Raw genomic sequence first — 7,500 nt, forward strand, 5'->3', positions numbered from 1 at the left:
CCTAACCCTAACCCTAACCCTAACCCTAACCCTAACCCTAACCCTAACCCTAACCCTAACCCTAACCCTAACCCTAACCCTAACCCTAACCCTAACCCTAACCCTAACCCTAACCCTAACCCTAACCCTAACCCTAACCCTAACCCTAACCCTAACCCTAACCCTAACCCTAACCCTAACCCTAACCCTAACCCTAACCCTAACCCTAACCCTAACCCTAACCCTAACCCTAACCCTAACCCTAACCCTAACCCTAACCCTAACCCTAACCCTAACCCTAACCCTAACCCTAACCCTAACCCTAACCCTAACCCTAACCCTAACCCTAACCCTAACCCTAACCCTAACCCTAACCCTAACCCTAACCCTAACCCTAACCCTAACCCTAACCCTAACCCTAACCCTAACCCTAACCCTAACCCTAACCCTAACCCTAACCCTAACCCTAACCCTAACCCTAACCCTAACCCTAACCCTAACCCTAACCCTAACCCTAACCCTAACCCTAACCCTAACCCTAACCCTAACCCTAACCCTAACCCTAACCCTAACCCTAACCCTAACCCTAACCCTAACCCTAACCCTAACCCTAACCCTAACCCTAACCCTAACCCTAACCCTAACCCTAACCCTAACCCTAACCCTAACCCTAACCCTAACCCTAACCCTAACCCTAACCCTAACCCTAACCCTAACCCTAACCCTAACCCTAACCCTAACCCTAACCCTAACCCTAACCCTAACCCTAACCCTAACCCTAACCCTAACCCTAACCCTAACCCTAACCCTAACCCTAACCCTAACCCTAACCCTAACCCTAACCCTAACCCTAACCCTAACCCTAACCCTAACCCTAACCCTAACCCTAACCCTAACCCTAACCCTAACCCTAACCCTAACCCTAACCCTAACCCTAACCCTAACCCTAACCCTAACCCTAACCCTAACCCTAACCCTAACCCTAACCCTAACCCTAACCCTAACCCTAACCCTAACCCTAACCCTAACCCTAACCCTAACCCTAACCCTAACCCTAACCCTAACCCTAACCCTAACCCTAACCCTAACCCTAACCCTAACCCTAACCCTAACCCTAACCCTAACCCTAACCCTAACCCTAACCCTAACCCTAACCCTAACCCTAACCCTAACCCTAACCCTAACCCTAACCCTAACCCTAACCCTAACCCTAACCCTAACCCTAACCCTAACCCTAACCCTAACCCTAACCCTAACCCTAACCCTAACCCTAACCCTAACCCTAACCCTAACCCTAACCCTAACCCTAACCCTAACCCTAACCCTAACCCTAACCCTAACCCTAACCCTAACCCTAACCCTAACCCTAACCCTAACCCTAACCCTAACCCTAACCCTAACCCTAACCCTAACCCTAACCCTAACCCTAACCCTAACCCTAACCCTAACCCTAACCCTAACCCTAACCCTAACCCTAACCCTAACCCTAACCCTAACCCTAACCCTAACCCTAACCCTAACCCTAACCCTAACCCTAACCCTAACCCTAACCCTAACCCTAACCCTAACCCTAACCCTAACCCTAACCCTAACCCTAACCCTAACCCTAACCCTAACCCTAACCCTAACCCTAACCCTAACCCTAACCCTAACCCTAACCCTAACCCTAACCCTAACCCTAACCCTAACCCTAACCCTAACCCTAACCCTAACCCTAACCCTAACCCTAACCCTAACCCTAACCCTAACCCTAACCCTAACCCTAACCCTAACCCTAACCCTAACCCTAACCCTAACCCTAACCCTAACCCTAACCCTAACCCTAACCCTAACCCTAACCCTAACCCTAACCCTAACCCTAACCCTAACCCTAACCCTAACCCTAACCCTAACCCTAACCCTAACCCTAACCCTAACCCTAACCCTAACCCTAACCCTAACCCTAACCCTAACCCTAACCCTAACCCTAACCCTAACCCTAACCCTAACCCTAACCCTAACCCTAACCCTAACCCTAACCCTAACCCTAACCCTAACCCTAACCCTAACCCTAACCCTAACCCTAACCCTAACCCTAACCCTAACCCTAACCCTAACCCTAACCCTAACCCTAACCCTAACCCTAACCCTAACCCTAACCCTAACCCTAACCCTAACCCTAACCCTAACCCTAACCCTAACCCTAACCCTAACCCTAACCCTAACCCTAACCCTAACCCTAACCCTAACCCTAACCCTAACCCTAACCCTAACCCTAACCCTAACCCTAACCCTAACCCTAACCCTAACCCTAACCCTAACCCTAACCCTAACCCTAACCCTAACCCTAACCCTAACCCTAACCCTAACCCTAACCCTAACCCTAACCCTAACCCTAACCCTAACCCTAACCCTAACCCTAACCCTAACCCTAACCCTAACCCTAACCCTAACCCTAACCCTAACCCTAACCCTAACCCTAACCCTAACCCTAACCCTAACCCTAACCCTAACCCTAACCCTAACCCTAACCCTAACCCTAACCCTAACCCTAACCCTAACCCTAACCCTAACCCTAACCCTAACCCTAACCCTAACCCTAACCCTAACCCTAACCCTAACCCTAACCCTAACCCTAACCCTAACCCTAACCCTAACCCTAACCCTAACCCTAACCCTAACCCTAACCCTAACCCTAACCCTAACCCTAACCCTAACCCTAACCCTAACCCTAACCCTAACCCTAACCCTAACCCTAACCCTAACCCTAACCCTAACCCTAACCCTAACCCTAACCCTAACCCTAACCCTAACCCTAACCCTAACCCTAACCCTAACCCTAACCCTAACCCTAACCCTAACCCTAACCCTAACCCTAACCCTAACCCTAACCCTAACCCTAACCCTAACCCTAACCCTAACCCTAACCCTAACCCTAACCCTAACCCTAACCCTAACCCTAACCCTAACCCTAACCCTAACCCTAACCCTAACCCTAACCCTAACCCTAACCCTAACCCTAACCCTAACCCTAACCCTAACCCTAACCCTAACCCTAACCCTAACCCTAACCCTAACCCTAACCCTAACCCTAACCCTAACCCTAACCCTAACCCTAACCCTAACCCTAACCCTAACCCTAACCCTAACCCTAACCCTAACCCTAACCCTAACCCTAACCCTAACCCTAACCCTAACCCTAACCCTAACCCTAACCCTAACCCTAACCCTAACCCTAACCCTAACCCTAACCCTAACCCTAACCCTAACCCTAACCCTAACCCTAACCCTAACCCTAACCCTAACCCTAACCCTAACCCTAACCCTAACCCTAACCCTAACCCTAACCCTAACCCTAACCCTAACCCTAACCCTAACCCTAACCCTAACCCTAACCCTAACCCTAACCCTAACCCTAACCCTAACCCTAACCCTAACCCTAACCCTAACCCTAACCCTAACCCTAACCCTAACCCTAACCCTAACCCTAACCCTAACCCTAACCCTAACCCTAACCCTAACCCTAACCCTAACCCTAACCCTAACCCTAACCCTAACCCTAACCCTAACCCTAACCCTAACCCTAACCCTAACCCTAACCCTAACCCTAACCCTAACCCTAACCCTAACCCTAACCCTAACCCTAACCCTAACCCTAACCCTAACCCTAACCCTAACCCTAACCCTAACCCTAACCCTAACCCTAACCCTAACCCTAACCCTAACCCTAACCCTAACCCTAACCCTAACCCTAACCCTAACCCTAACCCTAACCCTAACCCTAACCCTAACCCTAACCCTAACCCTAACCCTAACCCTAACCCTAACCCTAACCCTAACCCTAACCCTAACCCTAACCCTAACCCTAACCCTAACCCTAACCCTAACCCTAACCCTAACCCTAACCCTAACCCTAACCCTAACCCTAACCCTAACCCTAACCCTAACCCTAACCCTAACCCTAACCCTAACCCTAACCCTAACCCTAACCCTAACCCTAACCCTAACCCTAACCCTAACCCTAACCCTAACCCTAACCCTAACCCTAACCCTAACCCTAACCCTAACCCTAACCCTAACCCTAACCCTAACCCTAACCCTAACCCTAACCCTAACCCTAACCCTAACCCTAACCCTAACCCTAACCCTAACCCTAACCCTAACCCTAACCCTAACCCTAACCCTAACCCTAACCCTAACCCTAACCCTAACCCTAACCCTAACCCTAACCCTAACCCTAACCCTAACCCTAACCCTAACCCTAACCCTAACCCTAACCCTAACCCTAACCCTAACCCTAACCCTAACCCTAACCCTAACCCTAACCCTAACCCTAACCCTAACCCTAACCCTAACCCTAACCCTAACCCTAACCCTAACCCTAACCCTAACCCTAACCCTAACCCTAACCCTAACCCTAACCCTAACCCTAACCCTAACCCTAACCCTAACCCTAACCCTAACCCTAACCCTAACCCTAACCCTAACCCTAACCCTAACCCTAACCCTAACCCTAACCCTAACCCTAACCCTAACCCTAACCCTAACCCTAACCCTAACCCTAACCCTAACCCTAACCCTAACCCTAACCCTAACCCTAACCCTAACCCTAACCCTAACCCTAACCCTAACCCTAACCCTAACCCTAACCCTAACCCTAACCCTAACCCTAACCCTAACCCTAACCCTAACCCTAACCCTAACCCTAACCCTAACCCTAACCCTAACCCTAACCCTAACCCTAACCCTAACCCTAACCCTAACCCTAACCCTAACCCTAACCCTAACCCTAACCCTAACCCTAACCCTAACCCTAACCCTAACCCTAACCCTAACCCTAACCCTAACCCTAACCCTAACCCTAACCCTAACCCTAACCCTAACCCTAACCCTAACCCTAACCCTAACCCTAACCCTAACCCTAACCCTAACCCTAACCCTAACCCTAACCCTAACCCTAACCCTAACCCTAACCCTAACCCTAACCCTAACCCTAACCCTAACCCTAACCCTAACCCTAACCCTAACCCTAACCCTAACCCTAACCCTAACCCTAACCCTAACCCTAACCCTAACCCTAACCCTAACCCTAACCCTAACCCTAACCCTAACCCTAACCCTAACCCTAACCCTAACCCTAACCCTAACCCTAACCCTAACCCTAACCCTAACCCTAACCCTAACCCTAACCCTAACCCTAACCCTAACCCTAACCCTAACCCTAACCCTAACCCTAACCCTAACCCTAACCCTAACCCTAACCCTAACCCTAACCCTAACCCTAACCCTAACCCTAACCCTAACCCTAACCCTAACCCTAACCCTAACCCTAACCCTAACCCTAACCCTAACCCTAACCCTAACCCTAACCCTAACCCTAACCCTAACCCTAACCCTAACCCTAACCCTAACCCTAACCCTAACCCTAACCCTAACCCTAACCCTAACCCTAACCCTAACCCTAACCCTAACCCTAACCCTAACCCTAACCCTAACCCTAACCCTAACCCTAACCCTAACCCTAACCCTAACCCTAACCCTAACCCTAACCCTAACCCTAACCCTAACCCTAACCCTAACCCTAACCCTAACCCTAACCCTAACCCTAACCCTAACCCTAACCCTAACCCTAACCCTAACCCTAACCCTAACCCTAACCCTAACCCTAACCCTAACCCTAACCCTAACCCTAACCCTAACCCTAACCCTAACCCTAACCCTAACCCTAACCCTAACCCTAACCCTAACCCTAACCCTAACCCTAACCCTAACCCTAACCCTAACCCTAACCCTAACCCTAACCCTAACCCTAACCCTAACCCTAACCCTAACCCTAACCCTAACCCTAACCCTAACCCTAACCCTAACCCTAACCCTAACCCTAACCCTAACCCTAACCCTAACCCTAACCCTAACCCTAACCCTAACCCTAACCCTAACCCTAACCCTAACCCTAACCCTAACCTAACCCTAACCCTAACCCTAACCCTAACCCTAACCCTAACCCTAACCCTAACCCTAACCCTAACCCTAACCCTAACCCTAACCCTAACCCTAACCCTAACCCTAACCCTAACCCTAACCCTAACCCTAACCCTAACCCTAACCCTAACCCTAACCCTAACCCTAACCCTAACCCTAACCCTAACCCTAACCCTAACCCTAACCCTAACCCTAACCCTAACCCTAACCCTAACCCTAACCCTAACCCTAACCCTAACCCTAACCCTAACCCTAACCCTAACCCTAACCCTAACCCTAACCCTAACCCTAACCCTAACCCTAACCCTAACCCTAACCCTAACCCTAACCCTAACCCTAACCCTAACCCTAACCCTAACCCTAACCCTAACCCTAACCCTAACCCTAACCCTAACCCTAACCCTAACCCTAACCCTAACCCTAACCCTAACCCTAACCCTAACCCTAACCCTAACCCTAACCCTAACCCTAACCCTAACCCTAACCCTAACCCTAACCCTAACCCTAACCCTAACCCTAACCCTAACCCTAACCCTAACCCTAACCCTAACCCTAACCCTAACCCTAACCCTAACCCTAACCCTAACCCTAACCCTAACCCTAACCCTAACCCTAACCCTAACCCTAACCCTAACCCTAACCCTAACCCTAACCCTAACCCTAACCCTAACCCTAACCCTAACCCTAACCCTAACCCTAACCCTAACCCTAACCCTAACCCTAACCCTAACCCTAACCCTAACCCTAACCCTAACCCTAACCCTAACCCTAACCCTAACCCTAACCCTAACCCTAACCCTAACCCTAACCCTAACCCTAACCCTAACCATAACCCTAACCCTAACCCTAACCCTAACCCTAACCCTAACCCTAACCCTAACCCTAACCCTAACCCTAACCCTAACCCTAACCCTAACCCTAACCCTAACCCTAACCCTAACCCTAACCCTAACCCTAACCCTAACCCTAACCCTAACCCTAACCCTAACCCTAACCCTAACCCTAACCCTAACCCTAACCCTAACCCTAACCCTAACCCTAACCCTAACCCTAACCCTAACCCTAACCCTAACCCTAACCCTAACCCTAACCCTAACCCTAACCCTAACCCTAACCCTAACCCTAACCCTAACCCTAACCCTAACCCTAACCCTAACCCTAACCCTAACCCTAACCCTAACCCTAACCCTAACCCTAACCCTAACCCTAACCCTAACCCTAACCCTAACCCTAACCCTAACCCTAACCCTAACCCTAACCCTAACCCTAACCCTAACCCTAACCCTAACCCTAACCCTAACCCTAACCCTAACCCTAACCCTAACCCTAACCCTAACCCTAACCCTAACCCTAACCCTAACCCTAACCCTAACCCTAACCCTAACCCTAACCCTAACCCTAACCCTAACCCTAACCCTAACCCTAACCCTAACCCTAACCCTAACCCTAACCCTAACCCTAACCCTAACCCTAACCCTAACCCTAACCCCAACCCTAACCCTAACCCTAACCCTAACCCTAACCCTAACCCTAACCCTAACCCTAACCCTAACCCTAACC

The sequence above is a fragment of the Gadus morhua genome, chromosome 15, assembly GCF_902167405.1.
Source record: "Gadus morhua chromosome 15, gadMor3.0, whole genome shotgun sequence".
Taxonomy (NCBI): Eukaryota; Metazoa; Chordata; class Actinopteri; order Gadiformes; family Gadidae; genus Gadus; species Gadus morhua.